The sequence below is a fragment of the Mustelus asterias genome, chromosome 11 (assembly GCF_964213995.1).
Source record: "Mustelus asterias chromosome 11, sMusAst1.hap1.1, whole genome shotgun sequence".
In the NCBI taxonomy this organism is placed as follows: Eukaryota; Metazoa; Chordata; class Chondrichthyes; order Carcharhiniformes; family Triakidae; genus Mustelus; species Mustelus asterias.
Window position 1 is genome coordinate 49,742,002 of NC_135811.1, and position 19,043 is coordinate 49,761,044.

The following is a 19,043-nucleotide window of genomic DNA, read 5'->3' on the forward strand; positions in this document are numbered from 1 at the left end:
GCCCACTCACTTAACTGATCTATACCTCTTAGATGGTGTGGCACAGTGGTGAGCACTGCTGCCTCAGAGCCAGGGACCCGGGTTCAATTCCCGACTTGGGCGACTGTCTGTGCGGAGTTTGCATGTTGTCTGCGTGGGTTTCCTCCGGGTGCTCCGATTTCCTCCCACAGTCTGAAAGACATGCTGGTTAGGTGCATTGGCCATGCTAAATTCTCCCTCAGTGTACCCGAGTGCCGGAGTGTGGCGACTAGGGGATTTTCACAATAACTTCATTGCAGTGTTAATGTAAGCCTACTTGTGACACTAATAAATTTAAAAAAAACATTTGCAGCCTAATTGTGTTCTCCTTACAACTTGCTTTCTCACCAAGGGATCCAGTGATCTCCAAGTTTAACAGTATATTTGGCACTCACTCGAGATACACACACATATAAAGGTCACTTGAGGAGGCACTGATATGTTGCCATTACAGTGTCCATGCAGAGCCTACACTTTTGAGACAAGTGGGGACATAACAGGAAGTATAGAAACCAATCAGCACAAACAGTCTTTATAAGATCCCTGATTCATATCCTTTGTAGGAACTCGATCAAGATTACACAAACTTGGTTCATGGAGGTTCTTTACAGATGACAAACAGAAGAAGGTAGCTGTGAACAGACAGAGTAACCTGGTACCAACCAGCTTCCTGCTCTCAAGTACTTCATCTGTCCCCTTAGATTTCTGCTTGTCCTTTCTTAATTCAAGCCTTAAGAACAATTTTGCTTTTTACAATGTGGGGTCTGGATTTCAAACTGGGCTTTCAGAGCTTTTGAAAAATTCCAGTCCCTTCACTATTTTCTAAAACATCTCACGTTTAATAATAACAAGCTGCACTTCAAGCAGTCTTATAAGTTTCAAATAATTATCTACCTAGAGTCAATGTACTTCTGGTTTGCTGACACACTGGTCAACTTATATATTCCACCGTAGTTTGAAAAATTAAATGTACATAAATTCTCATGCTTACATATCGAACCCTTTCAATTAAGGGCGGCACGGTAGCACAGTGGTTAGCACTGCTGCTTCACAGCTCCAAGGGTCCCGGGTTCGATTCCCGGCTCAGGTCACTGTCTGTGTGGAGTTTGCACATTCTCCTCGTGTCTGCGTGGGTTTCCTCCGGGTGCTCCGGTTTCCTCCCACAGTCCAAAGATGTGCGGGTTAGGTTGATTGGCCAGGTTAAAAATAATTGCCCCTTAGAGTCCTGGGATGTGTAGGTTAGAGGGATTAGCGGATAAAATATGTGGGGGTAGGGCCTGGGTGGGATTGTGGTCGGTGCAGACTCGATGGGCCGAATGGCCTCCTTCTGCACTGTAGGGTTTCTATGATTTCTATGATTCTATGAATTTTCTCAATAACCTTATCAGATTGCAACCATTATTTCAAGTGTTATAATTCACAAATACAACACAAATATAAATGCACTATAATCATGGATAATAGATTGTTAAAACGAGCTAGAAAAACAATGTCTATGTAGTTTTTTGGAAGTCTGTATTTGCAATAAAAAGGTTCAAATCCTAATTCCCACTGGATTATGAATAAAGCCTTCAAAAGAGAACTGAAAGCCTCTCCACATGAAATCATTCAATTTTCAAGTACCTTTTATGCTTAGAGTAATTTCCATTAGATCTGGTCATATTTTTCAAATCATTTGTGGCATAGATCAGCACTTAGCTGTGCCTTACAGAGTATATCTCACATGGGATTGAATCAACATACTTATTTGTGCCAAATACATTTCCAAGAGATACAAAAGTGTCCAGAGGGGCATTTTTTTCCACACAGAGGGTGGTGAGTGTCTGGAACGAGCTGCCAGAGGTAGTAGTAGAGGCGGGTACAATTTTGTCTTTTAAAAAGCATTTAGATATATGGGTACGATGGGTATAGAGGGATATGGACCAAATGCGGGCAATTGGAATTAGCGTAGGGGTTTTAAAAAAAGAAAGGGCGGCATGGACAAGTTGGGCCGAAGGGCCTGTTTCCATGCTGTGAACCTCTATGACTCTATGACTCATTGTCTTTTGCCTTTACATACATTCCACACTCTCTCTTTAAATCGGGAATATTCTTTATGCAATATTGACTTAACACTGGTGATATTAATTGATTGATTCTGAATCAATTCGATCCTGGGGCCATTTTTCAGAGTACCTGTGCTGTATGACTCTATGAGAACCATGTTTACTATGCAAGAGGCCATTCGGCCCCTCATGCATGTTTCTTTCCTGGAACAATTTAAAACAAATCTGACTACCATTCAGCCTTCAATGCCTTGTACAGACCACAGTTTCTTTTTCCTTAAAAGATGTAATGATGTGCCTCAACTACAATGCATCCTCTGCTGGATTACTTGTAGTAACTTCATTGCAGTGTTAATGTAAGCCTACTTGTGACACTAATAAATACAATAAATAAAATAAAGTATCAACTTGGAAGTTGAACACACATGGCTGTATTACACACATGTACACTTCTTTGAATTAAATGTCCAAATATATTGCACAAGTAGCTAGCACTGAGTATCGAATGCTCTTCCCTTTCACAGAGATTTTACTTACGGTACAGTGCTGAAAAACACTGCCTTGCACACGAGGTAATCAACCTTCAACAATCAGCTGAACACAATAGATTTCATCTACAAACAAGACAAGAGGCAAAGGCACAATGACGCAGGTTCGCCACTCCTCTCGGGCAGATATTCAGAAACAAAAGGTCATTTCACACTCCACGCTTATTTTCTTCCCTTTCCCCCTCCCACACACCACACAACTTTCTACTCCTCCCAGACCCAGACTGAACTCCCCAGATTGGAACCCACCATCACCGGGGCAAAGTAGGGAGGGAAATCTCACAGTCAGACACTCTGAATGTTTACCAAGTACAAATCTGTGACCGGGGACATTGGAGATTGTAAAATTTACAACAGTTCCTGTTCGGCGTCACGTGGCATTGATAGCACCCTTCTTAAATTTCTGGTTCTAAGCTAACCCAGTGATTTAAAAAGAAGCATTAGCAATCAAATACTTCACAACTCTCATAATACATCAGCTTACTTGGAAATTACATTGTTTTCATTGAAATCCCTTTGAAATAGATGGACTTTACACACACAGAAAGATATTTGAAATGTGCTCAAATTTCTGTAACTACAAATCTTTTAATCAGGTCGCTGTTTAATAGGAAACATCTCAATGTCCGGACATCACAATAAAAGATGGGTTTTGCCCTTCCGGAGATAGAAGCCCACAATCAAAGTTAACCTGCAATCCAATCGCTCCAACTGTTCACCGATAGACGGGAGCAGAATTTTAAATGTTCTCTTTTTCTGGACCTGACACAGTTCAACAATCCGAGCGTCTGAACCAAATAACACATTCCCCAACGTTACAAGATCACTTGTGGGATTGTTTGGGACAGTTTCATTGAAAAAGATATTTTAAAAATAACATTATTATTGATTGTATCGGGGCAAAGTCTCCCTTTACCTGGAGAAGCGCTCGCCACTTCAATCTCACCAGAGATCCAGATGGATGGGTAGATGTCCCTTATCCCGGACAGGCCAGCAGCGGGTGCATTAGCCAGGCCGATCCCCGGCTATTCAGCGCTTTCCCCGGTCAGATCATTCGGGAGCTGCTGGAAGTGGCTGCCGCATCAGCAGCTACATTGTACAGCCCCACAATGAGCTCGGCCGCGGCTGCAGCTCACTCCCAGTCCCAGCGCCGGTTCCTCACTCGCAGCGCCTCCCATCAACTAGAGACTGCAGGAACCCAGAGATTCATTAACAATCCTGACAACATCTCACAGGAGATGTAGCCCCGGCACACACTCTCCACCCCTTCATGCATCCGCCCCTAGACAACACTGACACACACACAACTCAACAAAAACACCAACTACACACCCCCTAAACCCAAATAACACACACACCCCCAAACCCAAATAACACACACCCCCTAAACCCAAATAACACACACCCCCTAAACCCAAATAACACACACACCCCCTAAACCCAAATAACACACACACCCCCTAAACCCAAATAACACACGCCCCCTTCACCCAAATAACACACACACACTAAACCCAAATAACACACACACCCCCTAAACCCAAATAACACACACACCCCCTAAACCCAAATAACACACACCCCCTAAACCCAAATAACACACACACCCCCTAAACCCAAATAAAACACACCCCCTAAACCCAAATAACACACACCCCCTAAACCCAAATAACACACACCCCTAAACCCAAATAATACACTCCTTAAACCCAAATAACACACACCCCCTAAACCCAAATAACACACACCCCTAAACCCAAATAACACACACACACCCTAAACCCAAATAATACACTCCTTAAACCCAAATAACACACCCCCCCTAAACCCAAATAACACACACCCCTAAACCCAAATAACACACACACCCCCTAAACCCAAATAACACACACCCCCTACACCCAAATAACACACACACACACCCTAAACCCAAATAACACACCCCCTAAACCCAAATAACACACACCCCCTAAACCCAAATAACACACACCCCCTAAACCCAAATAACACACAACCCTAAACCCAAATAACACACACCCCCTAAACCCAAATAACACACACAAACCCTAAACCCAAATAACACACACCCCCTAAACCCAAATAACACACCCCCTAAACCCAAATAACACACACCCCCTAAACCCAAATAACACACACCCCCTAAACCCAAATAACACACAACCCTAAACCCAAATAACACACACCCCCTAAACCCAAATAACACACACACACCCTAAACCCAAATAACAACACCCCCTAAACCCAAAATAACACACACCCCTAAACCCAAATAACACACACACACCCTAAACCCAAATAACACACACACCCCTAAACCCAATTAACACACACCCCTAAACCCAAATAACACACACCCCCTAAACCCAAATAACACACACCCCTAAACCCAAATAACACACACCCCTAAACCCAAATAACACACACCCCTAAACCCAAATAACACACACCCCTAAACCCAAATAACACACACCCCCTAAACCCAAATAAAACACACCCCCTAAACCCAAATAACACACACCCCTAAACCCAAATAATACACTCCTTAAACCCAAATAACACACACCCCCTAAATCCAAATAACACACACCCCTAAACCCAAATAACACACACACCCTAAACCCAAATAATACACTCCTTAAACCCAAATAACACACACCCCTAAACCCAAATAACACACACCCCTAAACCCAAATAACACACACACCCCCTAAACCCAAATAACACACACCCCCTACACCCAAATAACACACACACACCCTAAACCCAAATAACACACACACCCTAAACCCAAATAACACACACCCCCTAAACCCAAATAACACACACCCCCTAAACCCAAATAACACACACACCCCTAAACCCAATTAACACACACCCCCTAAATCCAAATAACACACACCCCCTAAATCCAAATAACACACACCCCTAAACCCAAATAACACACACACCCTAAACCCAAATAATACACTCCTTAAACCCAAATAACACACACCCCTAAACCCAAATAACACACACCCCTAAACCCAAATAACACACAACCCTAAACCCAAATAACACACACCCCCTAAACCCAAATAACACACACACACCCTAAACCCAAATAACAACACCCCCTAAACCCAAAATAACACACACCCCTAAACCCAAATAACACACACACACCCTAAACCCAAATAACACACACACCCCTAAACCCAATTAACACACACCCCTAAACCCAAATAACACACACCCCCTAAACCCAAATAACACACACCCCTAAACCCAAATAACACACACCCCTAAACCCAAATAACACACACCCCTAAACCCAAATAACACACACCCCTAAACCCAAATAACACACACACACCCTAAACCCAAATAACACACACACCCCTAAACCCAATTAACACACACCCCTAAACCCAAATAACACACACCCCCTAAACCCAAATAACACACACCCCTAAACCCAAATAACACACACACCCCCTAAACCCAAATAACACACACCCCCTACACCCAAATAACACACACACACCCTAAACCCAAATAACACACACACCCTAAACCCAAATAACACACACCCCCTAAACCCAAATAACACACACCCCCTAAACCCAAATAACACACACCCCCTAAACCCAAATAACACACACCCCCTAAACCCAAATAACACACACCCCCTAAACCCAAATAACACACATCCCTTAAACCCAAATAACACACACCCCCTAAACCCAAATAACACACACACACCCTAAACCCAAATAACACACACACCCCCTAAACCCAAATAACACACACCCCTAAACCCAAATAACACACACACACCCTAAACCCAAATAACACACACACCCCCTAAACCCAAATAACACACACCCCTAAACCCAAATAACACACACCCCCAAACCCAAATAACACACACCCCTAAACCCAAATAACACACACCCCTAAACCCAAATAACACACACCCCTAAACCCAAATAACACACACCCTAAACTCTATAACACCCTCAATTAATAAATGTGGAATTGAAATCCAGTCCCAATGGCAGTGTTCATGAAGCTATCATTAATTCTAAATGCCTATCTGGTTTGGTGGTTTCCTTTTGGAAAGGAAATCTGATGTCCTTCCCAGGCCCCTGCAATATGGTTGACTCTCACCAGCCATCTCAAATGACCTACAGAGCTACTCAGTTCAAAGGCAATTAGGGAAGGGCAATAACGCCCACACATCACATGAAAGAGTAAAAGCAATTGTCAGGAATCAATTGCTGTTGGTTTGGATGACTTGGAATGTTGTGCACTTAAGCTAAAATCAGGACACTACCTAATATTTTAAATGAACATGGGTGCATAACGTAATTTCATTCTGCTTCAACTATATCAAAAAATGCAGCCAGAGATTTTAAACTAGTAAAAGGGTAAACTACATAAAACATAGTTTGCAGCTTTTGGCAGTTCAAGTATCCCAAGGTCGAATCCAAATCACAGTCCAAATATAATGACTTGAAATGTAACTTGGAATGTAAACTCATCCATAACATAATCACTCAGCCTCTGCTAGTTAGAAAGGCCTAACTGAGCCTGGATCTCATGAGGTGAAATGATAATGAAGAAATGACTCAAGCACCCTATACACCCTATACTGTAATAATGTACATGACCAATAACTACAAGCTATTAATCAAGCAATGTTTAATATTGCAACATCCTTTGTATTCAGTGGGACAAGTTGAGGAAGAGTAACAAACTTGGCTCAACAAGGCAGTAGATCCAATATGACACATCCCCGGTTGTGTATCAGGGACTTTCGCGGATAAGCTGAAGGAAATGCTTGATGGTCTGGTCAGAAAGGACATCAACACTCCTGTAAGAATGCCAGTCTCATGGCTCAGCTTGTTGCTAGTCATTCCTCAGAAGGATGGCATGTCTAAAAGACCTAAGCAAGGCTGTCAAGCTAGGGTGTTCTGCTTGACCAACTATCAATGGTTCCACACCTACATGGTACTCCAGAATACACGATTCTCAATGTCTGCAAGGTGTGTCTCAGTGAACAATCATCATAGCTAACCATAATCAAGACTGATTAGGGACAGTCAGCATGGCTTTGTGAGTGGAAAATCATGTCTCATAAATTTGATTGGGTTTTTTGAAGGGGTAACCAAAAGGGTAGATGAGGGCAGTGCAGTTGATGTTGTCTACATGGACTTTAGCAAGGCCTTTGACAAGGTACCGCATGGTAGGTTGTTGCATAAGGTTAAATCTCACGGGGTCCAGGGTGAGGTATCTAAATGGATACAAAATTGGCTTCTTGACAGAAGCCAGAGGGTGGTTGTAGAAGGTTTTTTTTCAAACTGGAGGCCTGTGACCAGCGATGTGCCTCAGGGATCAGTGCTGGGTCCACTGTTATTTGTCATTTATATTAATGATTTGGATGAGAATATAGGAGACGTGGTTAGTAAGTTTGCAGATGACACTAAGATTGGTGGCATAGTGGACAGTGAAGAAAGTTATCTCCAATTGCAACGGGATCTTGATCAATTGGGCCAGTGGGAATGGAAGATGGAGTTTAATTTAGACAAATGCGAGGTGATGTATTTTGGTAGATTGAACCAGGGCAGGGCTTACTCAGTTAATGGTAGGGCATTGGGGAGAGTTACAGAACAAAGAGATCGAGGGGTACATGTTCATAGCTCCTTGAAAGTGGAGTCACAGGTGGACAGAGTGGTGAAGAAGGCATTCGGCATGCTTGGTTTCATTGGTCAGAACATTGAATACAGGAGTTGGAATGTCTTGTTGAAGTTGTACAAGACATTGGTAAGGCCACACTTGGAATACTGTGTGCAATTCTGGTCACCCTATTATAGAAAGGATATTATTAAACTCGAAAGAGTGCAGAAAAGATTTATTAGGATGCTACCGGGACTTAATGGATTGAGTTATAAGGAGAGGCTGGATAGACTGGGACTTTTTTCTCTGGAGTGTAGGAAGCTGAGGGGTGATCTTATAGAGGTCTATAAAATAATGAGAGGCATAGATCAGCTAGATAGTCAATATATTTTCCCAAAGTCTAAAACTAGAGGGCACAGGTTTAACGTGAGAGGGGAGAGATACAAAAGTGTCCAGAGGGGCAATTTTTTCACACAGAGAGTGGTGAGTGTCTGGAACAAGCTACCAGAGGTAGTAGTGGAGGCGGGTACAATTTTGTCTTTTAAAAAGCATTTAGTTACATGGGTACGATGGGTATAGAAGGATATGGGCCAAATGCGGGGAATTGGGATTAGCGTAGGGGTTTTAAAAAAAGAAAGGGTGGCATGGACAAGTTGGGCCGAAGGGCCTGTTTCCATGCTGTAAACCTCCATGACTCTATTTCACACAACCTTTCGATGATTCTGCTGAAAGTATATGCCATTTCGAAACAGCTCAGTGCCAGAAGTTTTCCAACAGAAGGAGCTGGTAGAATCCTACAGTGCAGAAGGAGGTCATTCAGCCATTGAGTCTGCACCAACCACAATCCCACCCCGGCCCTATCCCCATAACTCCATGCATTTACCCTAGCTAGTCTCCCTGACATGAAGGGGCAATTTAGCATGGCCAATCCACCTAACTTGCATTTTTTTGGACTGTGGGAGGAAACCGGAGCGTCTGGACGAAACCCACGCAGACACGGGGGAGAATGTGCAAACTCCACACAGACAGTGATCCAAGCCGGGAATCGAACCTGGGTCCCTGGCGTTGTGAGACAGCAGTGCTAACCACTGTGCCACCGTGCCACCCTTGATGGAAGGTCTGCAAGGGTTAATGGTCAATTCAAATGGTTTTGTAATGGTTGATTCAGAAAAAATGCTTGAAGTAATGATACAAGCCCATGATAACCATTTAGAGACTTTCCTACACTGGCACAACAATGTGGAGTGCTGTGAAACATGAATAAAATTAAATATTGATGGAAAGACCTACCTTTCACTGGGCACACACAGCTATGGAAAGTGATCCAGTCAAAGTGAAAAACATTGTGGGGATACCATCACCAATCCGCCTCAACTTTGACTTTTTAGCTGAACTAGCTGTCCATAGGGATTTAATATTCATTGGGCAGAAACCTATATTATCAGCTGTAACACATAGAAAAATGTCAGTAGCTCATTCAACACGTATGGACAAACTAGACTCTATCCATCGAATCCACAACATCTTTTATTGGTTGACTTATGCCTTTTAGATGGTGGACAGGTTTTGGAGAGTCGGGTGATGACTTACCTCCACCAGCCTTTGAACTGCTCTTGTAGTCACCATATTTATATGGCTAGTCCGGTTCAGTTTCTGGTCAGTGGTAACCTCCAGGTTGTTGATGGTGGGGCTTTCAGTGATGGTAATGCCTTTAAGTAACAATGGTGAGCAGGTTATTGCAATGCAAGTGCAGCTCAATAGCACTGTTGGTAACACCTTTTCGCACTTTGCCAATAATCGAGAGTAGGCCGATGGGGTGGTACTTGGCTGGATTGGATTTTTCCTGCTTTGTGTGAACAGGGTTTATGGCAATTTTCCACTATGTCAGGCAGGTGTCAGTCTTGTAGCTCAATCAGTCATGTTGGTATCTGTGTAAAAATTAAGAAAAGCATTGCAGATGCTAAAAATCTGAAATAAAACACAAAATGTTAAAATACTCAGCCATGTCTGGAAGCATCAGTAGAGAGAAAGAGAGTTAACATTTTAGATCAGGGACTTTTCTATTTGTAAATGAATGCTTTTGGCTACTACCAGCTGTCTGTTTCCCCTTACGGATGGCGTATCTGACTTCTGGAAGCTAGTTCCATCCATATATCTGTTCCTCACAGGATTTCCCATGCCAATGTCTAAAATTGACAAAAACCATTCTGTGATGCTTGTTTCTCCAGCAAATTTGGTGAACAAATATTGGCTTTTGCTTTCCATAGAACCATAGAATCCCTAAAGTGGAGAAAGAGGCCACCCAGCCCATCGAGGCTGCACTGACTCACCGAAAGAGCATCCCACCCAATCATTGTCTAAGCCAGGAGGTTAAAGTGAAAATCACAACCCATCAGGCTGCCCCGAGACCCTCCAGACTGCAGGACCAATGGAAGCCTTAAAATCAAGAGCTGGATTTGCTTGGATGGCGAGTGGCATCTTGCTGCCATTGGACAGATCAGGGGACTAGGCATGTCAAGAGCATCTCCAACTTGCCTCAGGGAGAGAGAACCGCACAATCCCCAACCTGCCTCAGAGAGAGAACCGGACAATCCCCAACCTGACTCAGAGACTCCCGCACAATCCCCAACCTGCCTCAGAGAGAGAATCGCACAGTCGCCAACCTGACTCAGAGAGAGAACCGGACAATCCCCAACCTTCCTCAGAGGGGGAATCGCACAATCCCCAACCTGCCTGAGAGAGAACCGCACAATTCCCAACTTTCTCAGTGAGAGAACCGCACAATTCCCAACTTTCTCAGAGACGCTCGCACAATTCCCAACCTGCCTCAGAGATTCCCGCACAATCCCCAACCTGCCTCAGAGAGAGAACCACACAATCCCCAACCTGCCTCAGAGATTCCCGCACAATCCCCAACCTGCCTCAGAGAGAGAACCACACAATCCCCAACCTGCCTCAGCGAGAGAACCACACAATCCCCAACCTGCCTCAGAGATTCCCACACAATTCCCAACCTGCCTCAGAGATTCCCGCACAATCCCCAACCTGCCTCAGAGAGAGAACCACACAATCCCCAACCTGCCTCAGAGAGAGAACCACACAATCCCCAACCTGCCTCAGAGACTCCCGCACAATCCCCAACCTGCCTCAGAGAGAGAACCGCACAATCCCCAACCTGCCTCAGAGAGAGAACCACACAATCCCCAACCTGCCTCAGAGAGAGAACCGCACAATCCCCAACCTGCCTCAGAGATTCCCGCACAATCCCCAACCTGCCTCAGAGAGGCCCACTTCTCCCTGTGGTGCTTCTGATGTTCCAGAGTTGCCAGCGCTCTGACTGGGCCAGTGACATCGAGAACCCACCCACCCTCCAAGAAAATCCAGCTCCTGATGTTAAGGCTTTCACTGGATCCTGCAGTGTGGAGGATCTGGGGACAGCCTGAGGGTTTCCGTTTTTCACTTTAATCCCTTGGCTTGGACAAGCTTTGAGTATCAAGGAACACATCTGTAAATCAGTTCTCTGATATGAAAGATAATAACTTAACAAAAAGTCATTGACCTTGGACATTAACTCTGGACATTAACTCTCTCTCTCTCTCTGTCTCTTTGCAGATGTTTACAACCATGCTGAGCATTTCTTGAATTTTCTGTTTTTATTTCAGATTTCTCGCATTTGGATTTTTTATCTATTTCACCAACAAAAGGAACAGCTCAAATAAATGACATACAACAGGGAATTCAAGGGCACCACTCCCCTCAGAAATCTGGTTGATCATTGATTCATATTTACTGTACGTTGTAGGACCTTTGCCCCAGGAGATATTTTTAAGGTGTGACGCTTTGAAATGTGACTATGGACACACGCTAGCTATAACTTTAATTAGATTAAACATATATTAAAGTCCTTCTTTGAAAAGATAACAAAATGTTAATGCAAGGACAATGCCAGGGACCCGGGTTCAATTCCGGCCTCGGGTCACTGTCTGTGTGGAGTTTGCACATTCTCCCCGTGTCTGCGTGGGTTTCCTCCGGGTGCTCCGGTTTCCTCCCACAGTCCAAAGATGAGCAGGTTAGGTAGATTGGCCATGCTAAATTGCCCCTTAAAGTTTATTTATTGGTGTCACAAGTAGGCTTACACTAACACTGCAATGAAGTTACAGTGAAAATCCCCTAATCACTACTCTCTGGCACCTGTTCGGTTACACTGAGGGAGAATGTAGCCTCTAACCGGCTCGTCTTTTGGATTGTGGGAGGAAACCGGAGCACCCGGAGGAAACACACACAGTTACGGGGAGAACGCGCAGCTCCACACAGACAGTGACCCAAGCCGGGAATTAAACCCGAGTCCCTGGCGCTGTGAGGCAGCAGTGCTAACCACTGTGCCACCGTGGTGTCCAAAAATGTGTTGGTTAGGTGAATTAGCTATGGTAAATGCACAGGGTTACGGGTATAGGGCAGGCAAGAAGTAAGTTGCTGTTTCAGAGCGTCAGTGCAGACTTGATAGGCCAAATGGCCTCCTTCTGCACTGTAGGGATTCTATGCTTCTAATAAAGGTTTTTACAATAATTTTAAGTAATCAAATATGTTTCCAAACACAAGGTTGCCCTCGTGTTTGTGAATTGGGGTTTGAGAGGTGTGCTCACAGTTTGAAATAACCATCCGGAAGTCCAATTAATGCCTCTCTGTGAAGTTAAAGATTTCTACAGCCTGTCAAATCTATTATCTCAGTTCCTCTTTTCTTTTGCAGTGATGTGTAAATCAGAGTGATTTTAAACTTTCCTTAAATAGAACAGAAACAAACAAATCCGATTTAAAACACTTTCCCATTTACAGAGGTTTCGATATACTGGACACTTCCATTCAGAGTAAACTAGCAAACTCCAATTTGGTAAACTTCCTGCAGCTGTACACAGGTGTGGATGGAAGATGGGAGTTTAGAAAGAGGCTCAAAGGGCCTCATTAAACAGTCAGCTTATTAGGAATGTTTATCTGATTCATTATTTCAAGAATGTATTGGCCAAAATTCATAATATAGAGGATGTTGAATGGCCAAGCTGACTTTTAATATATAAGCTCACCCCAGAAAAACAATTCTGACTTAATTTCAGCACAGTACTGAGGGAGTGCTGCACAGTCAGAGAAGCCTTCTCTTAAATTAGACATTGAACTAAGGTCTCATCTGTTTCATAGAAAGATATCCATTTACTGAATCATTCAGCAGGAGCCAGTCTGTGATTCACGGCTGTTTTGTTATACGACAGTTCAGCATAAATACAAGTTTCAGTCTTCTCTTCAACATCTGCTCCCTGTCCAGAAGCCACTGCCCTACTGGGGAAAACCCCAGCTCTTAAGTACAGTCTTCAATGAGCATCACCCACTCTTAACACACTCTGAAGCTTGTCCTGGTTTACTCTTAAAGGGATCTCTATTTCTCATATTGTCACCATCTGCCCTCCCCATATGGATGTAAGAAAACCCATTGTATAATTTAAAGAAGTGTAAAGGAGTTCTCCCTGGTATCATGGTGCTAAATTCTCCCTCAGTGTACCCAAACAGGCGCCAGAGTGTGGCAACTAGGGGATTTTCACAGTAACTTCATTGCAGTGTTAATGTAAACCTACTTGTGACACTAATAAATAAACTTTAAAACTTTAAACTCAACCAACATCACCAGTACAGATTTTCTGGCCATTTATCATAGCATTATTTCTAAGGGTTTTTTATTCACAAATGCCACATTCCCTACTTTTCAATGGCGATTAGACTTCATAAGAACTTAATTGTTGAGACTTTCATAGAATCATGTAAAAGAATCACCACGAACGAGAGGGGATCTGTGAGGTAAAGTCACACAAAAACCCTAGTGACCCTAGTGCAGAAGGAGGCCATTCAGCCCATCGAGTCTGCACCGACCACAATCCCACCCAGGCCCAATCCCCATCACCCCATGCATTTACCCGAGCTAGTCCCCCAGACACTAAGGGGGACTAGCATGGTCAATCCATCTTTGGACTGTGGGAGGAAACCCATGCAGACATGTGTAGACTCTGGCACAGACAATGACCCAAGCCGGGTATCGAACCCGGGTCCCTGGCGCTGTGAGGCAGCAGTGCCACCCACTTTGTGAGGTTGTGAAAAGGATTAGATTAACGCAGGTCTTTTCTCCCCTGGAACAGCTCACGCCCGCAGAATTCTAACCCAATCTGTGCCATCACCTTTGTTAAAAAGGAAAAAGCTGAGAAAACATCTGCCTCCCATAAACATTCATCTTTTTCTCACATCAACCAGAACATTTCAGTTATTTAAATCCATCTGTGGTGGACCGAGTGGTTTGATTTGATGCTTTTTGTGTGACTTTACCTCACAGTCCCCCTCTCGTTTGTGGTGATTCTTTTTCAATGAATCACAAGTGGTAACACCTGCCTTCACAGTGAGAAAGAAAGCCACAAAATGATAGAGCACATTATCGTCTTTCTCAGAATTGTTACATCTTCAGATATTGCACACAGTTGCAAAGTGATAGCATTGCAATCGACCACTAAGAAAGCTGGCTAGCAACCCCTTTGGCGTGGATTTCACCATTGCCAACAGTAGTTTAATGTGGGTGAAAATTCAAGGGGATCTCCAACTGTCCGGCAACAGAGAGGTCATCATGAAGGTAAATGGCCAATCACACTGAAGAATTCTCACAGACAGCAAACCAGGAAGTAAAATACAACGCAAAATTATCATTCACTGTTTATAAATTTACCAGAGCAAAATAAAGCTTGGGATACGCACACGGGAATAAGTCAGACCAGAAATATCATAAACAAGCTTTAAAAGAATAATATTTTTTAATCATATTAAAAATTAATGGATTCTTTATTGCAATGTAGAAAATTGACATCCTCCAATATAAAATTAGATTTCCAGGGCCAGGGAGTTTGTTCAGCAATATTTATGGCTTAGCATTAAAAACCTAGTTATTTATTCTCTCAGCAAGGTGCAACGTTTTCAGATTTCTTTTGAAAACAGCAATATTATAATCTAGAAAGGGAAGTCCATGTCAGCTCAAATGATTTTTTTTTTGATTTCTATAGATTGCCATCTGCAGGGGATTCAGCAACATGCCATGTGGAGAAACAGGAATGCATGCACAGCAACACATCTCCACTTTTAACTGCCTGTTCTTTGCACGGGATCATGATGGGAAATGCTGCGAGTTTTGCCATTATTACAATAGCAAGATCGGGACCAAGAAATGACTTCAAAGAGTGGTCACTGAGGTAAATGTTCTGTTGCTGTTGCTGGTGTTATGGGAGCAGCGCAGACACTTGTCAGTCAGAAACTGGTCCGGAGTTTGATCTTACCGGCTTGTCTGCCCCTCTGCCGCAGCTACATTCGTGGCCGGGTGTCCCTGGAGAGGGAGCATCCAGTGCCCAACGGGCGCTATTAAGGTCTTCCGTGCCTGCTAGGCACTGCAGGGATTGGAATGTGTCATTGATCCTCTTAATCACCTTTTGGTTTGATATTTTAAATTTCATTTCTGCTTTGGTTTTGTTTTGGAAGGTTTCCCCTTTAAGGAGCTGCCTTTCTTGCTTAGTCCTTCAGGTTGTTTAATTTAGTTTCATTGCTTTGTCTGAAAGAATGGCACTATCCTGTAAACACTGATATCCAACTAAACCCTAAGGTGCAAATGAGGAGCACTTCTCAAAGTGACAGAGAGCTTCATTTAAATATGGAATTTTTTTTAAGGAGAGAACATTCACAATTTGCTGCAGTTCACATTCGCGAACATGTGTAAAACAAGCAATACAAATAAGAACATTTTGGGCTGGTAGGAAGTCAGCATTTAAAGATGAACCAGTTAAGCTGGAGAAGACTATTGGAAAGTGAACCTTTTCTTTAGTCCTGTTTATTTTCAGTCACAATTTTTGTCTGGCTATTTGCCCAAGGGCTTTGATTTTAAGATTTTAATTGGTAAATTATAGAGCTGACCATTATAATCCTTTAAGGGGAAGCGAAGGCCGAGTGGTATGATCACTAACGATTAATCCAGAAACTCAGTTAATGTTCTGGGGACCCGAGTTCGAATCCCGCCACGGCAGCTGGTGGAATTTGAATTCAATAAAAAATATCTGGAATTAAGAATCTACTGATGCCCATAAAACCATTGTTGATTCACCCATCTGGTTCACTGATGTCCTTTAGGGAAGGACATCTGCTGTTCTGACCTGGTCTGGCCTACATATGACTCCAGAGCCATAGCAATGTGGTTAACTTTCAACCGTCCTCAGGCAACTAGGGATGGGCAATAAATGCTGGCCAGCCAGCAACGCCCATGTCCCACGAATGAATAAAAAAAGTGTCCACCTAATTGAATGGCACCTTAGAATGTATCTATGTGACAAACTAAATCACCTAATGATTGGTCAAAATAAAGATACAGGTGGGAAAAGGTAATTCCGCTGTTAAACATTTAAATACTTTTTTTCAAAAAGTAACTCAAAAGTAACTGGGAGGCTTAGAAAAGGTTTTAGAAAGAGCAGACTTTGGCAGGAAGTGGAACATTAAAAAGAAGTTAAGAAGCAGGGTAAGTGCTCAGGAAAAGTTGGATGGTTAAGAAAGTTTAATTGTTCAAATTGGCAGAACGTGGGAGAAGGAAAGAGCCATCCAGACTTGCTGGGTGTTTCCAGCTCTTCCTGTTTTTCTAAATTAAATGCCAACAAAATGGGTATTTTAAAATTCATTTTGATTTTCAAAAAATGAGAATCTACTTTCAAAATTTGAAACCCAGTAACTCAGGAAACTTTCTCTGGCACTTCATTCATTCGGAGTCATTTGTGGGATGGACTGCCACCTAGTGTTTGAAAATGTTTCTGCTCACAAAAGGTTACAGTCAAAGGCCATTTGCTCTGTGTAAGTTCCTCCATCTAGGCAGATCCTAAAGTCTCCACCACTCTTCGCCTCCATTACTCTGCACGGTAGCACAGTGGTTAGCACTGCTGCTTCACAGCTCCAGGGACCTGGGTTCGATTCCTGGCTTGGGTCACTGTCTGTGTGGAGTTTGCACATACTCCTCGTGTCTGCGTGGGTTTCCTCTGGGTGCTCCGATTTCCTCCCACAGTCCAAAGATGTGCGGGTTAGGTTAATTGGCCATGCTAAATTGCCCCTTAGTGTCCTGAGATGTGTAGGTTAGAGGGATTAGTGGGTAAAAATGTAGGGATAAGGGGGTAGGGCCTGGGTGGGATTGTGGTCGGTGCAGTCTCGATGGGCCAAATGGCCTCTTTCTGCACTGTAGGGATTCTATTCTATTCTTCTTTCTGGAAGTCTGTTCAGTCAGTAGAAGATGGATTCCATAATCTCATTTTTAAATGTACCTTTTAAAATCCCCCACTCAGCCACCTGCCCCCGCCCCCAACCCCCCCGCCCTGCCCACCATGCCCCTTTGTCCTCCACTTGCAACTTAAGTGAGCTGCCATGAGACCAGTGGATTGTCTATCCCACATTTAGGTTGCTTTAATTGAGTTTTAACCTCACTAAACTGCTGAGCTGTAACAAAGGAGCCAAAAATATCAAGATAAATAAAATTAAAAACAAAACTGCAAACAAATGCAATGAACAACTTGTAAAAATATGGCAACAGGTAAAATATCCAAGCAGTCCAGGCTCTAAGGACCACATTGGCCTAATTCTGCTGCTATATCTTATAATCTTATGAACACAGAGACTTATACATGCACGTATAACTTATACATTCATGTAAACAAGCACACAACTTCGTAACTGTGGTAACTTGAGTAATTGGGAACCACCAACCTGAGTAACTACAAACTATTTATTATAGTAACATTAACTGCATACAGCGTGCTACTTATATGCTCCCGTCTTCTCCAACTCTTGGGCCCATTCTGCCCAACCTCGTGCTCTAGTCCAATTTGCTGATTGGGTCATACGGCCGTCCGAGACCTTGCCCTTTAAAGGGGCCTGCTACTACATTCCTCCCCACTTAAGCCCTTTACTCCAACATACTATAAAAACTTAAACTACTTAAAAGGTTAAAAAAACCTGAGTCTGTCAGGGTCCTTTCTCTGCCTCTGGGAGTCACATAGCTCAATAGGCTGTGTCTCCACAGTAAAGGTAGTCTTGATCAGATTCTGGGAAACCTGACATCCGTCTCGCAAAGGTGCATCAGTGCTCATCACTTCATCAGTTCCCACTGGAACAGGGCTTAACCCTTCTTCAGGCTGACTCACCTCTTCAGCTCCATGACTAACAGTCACATTACTGGCAGGTATTATCAGAGTGGATTGCCCCTCCGGTTCTTGAAGTCGCTCCCGTCTTCTCAAATGATCCACATGCTTTTTAAGGATTTTATCCTGTAACTCCACTTCATATACTGGTCCCGTTTTGGCCACCACCACACCTGGCACCCAACTCTGTCCACTTCCAAATTTTTTGACAAACACTAGATCATCTACTTTGAATGTCCTCTCACCCTTTGATGCATTGTGATTTTTCTTCTGAACGCTTTGCTTTCACTCGAACCTCCCTCCCAATTTTGGAAACACCACGTCCAACCTGGTTCTTAACTGACAACCCATCATTAACTCAGCAGGGGTTACTCCAGTGGTCACATGTAGTTGGTTCTCTGATCATGTCATTAAAAATCATAGAATCCCTCCAGTGCAGAAAGAGGCCATGTGCCTCATCAAGCCTGCAATGACAACAATCCTACCCAGGCCCTATCCCTGCAACCCCGTAACACATT

At 43.4% G+C, this 19,043-nt stretch overlaps 2 protein-coding genes across 4 annotated transcripts in view; both read right to left on the reverse strand.

Annotated features, from left to right (window-relative positions):
• stambpl1 (STAM binding protein-like 1) overlaps positions 1-3,933 on the reverse strand; it is a 95,156-nt gene extending 91,223 nt beyond the window's left edge. The window contains exon 1 of one of the 2 annotated variants that reach the window (XM_078223571.1): positions 3,528-3,933. The gene's annotated coding sequence lies outside the window, so the exon portion shown is untranslated. The remainder of the gene's footprint in view (positions 1-3,527) is intronic. The other variant, XM_078223572.1, reaches the window with a different exon arrangement.
• The window catches only part of lipf (lipase, gastric), a 911,257-nt gene that overhangs the window by 798,606 nt on the left and 93,608 nt on the right, over positions 1-19,043 (reverse strand). The window lies entirely within an intron of this gene.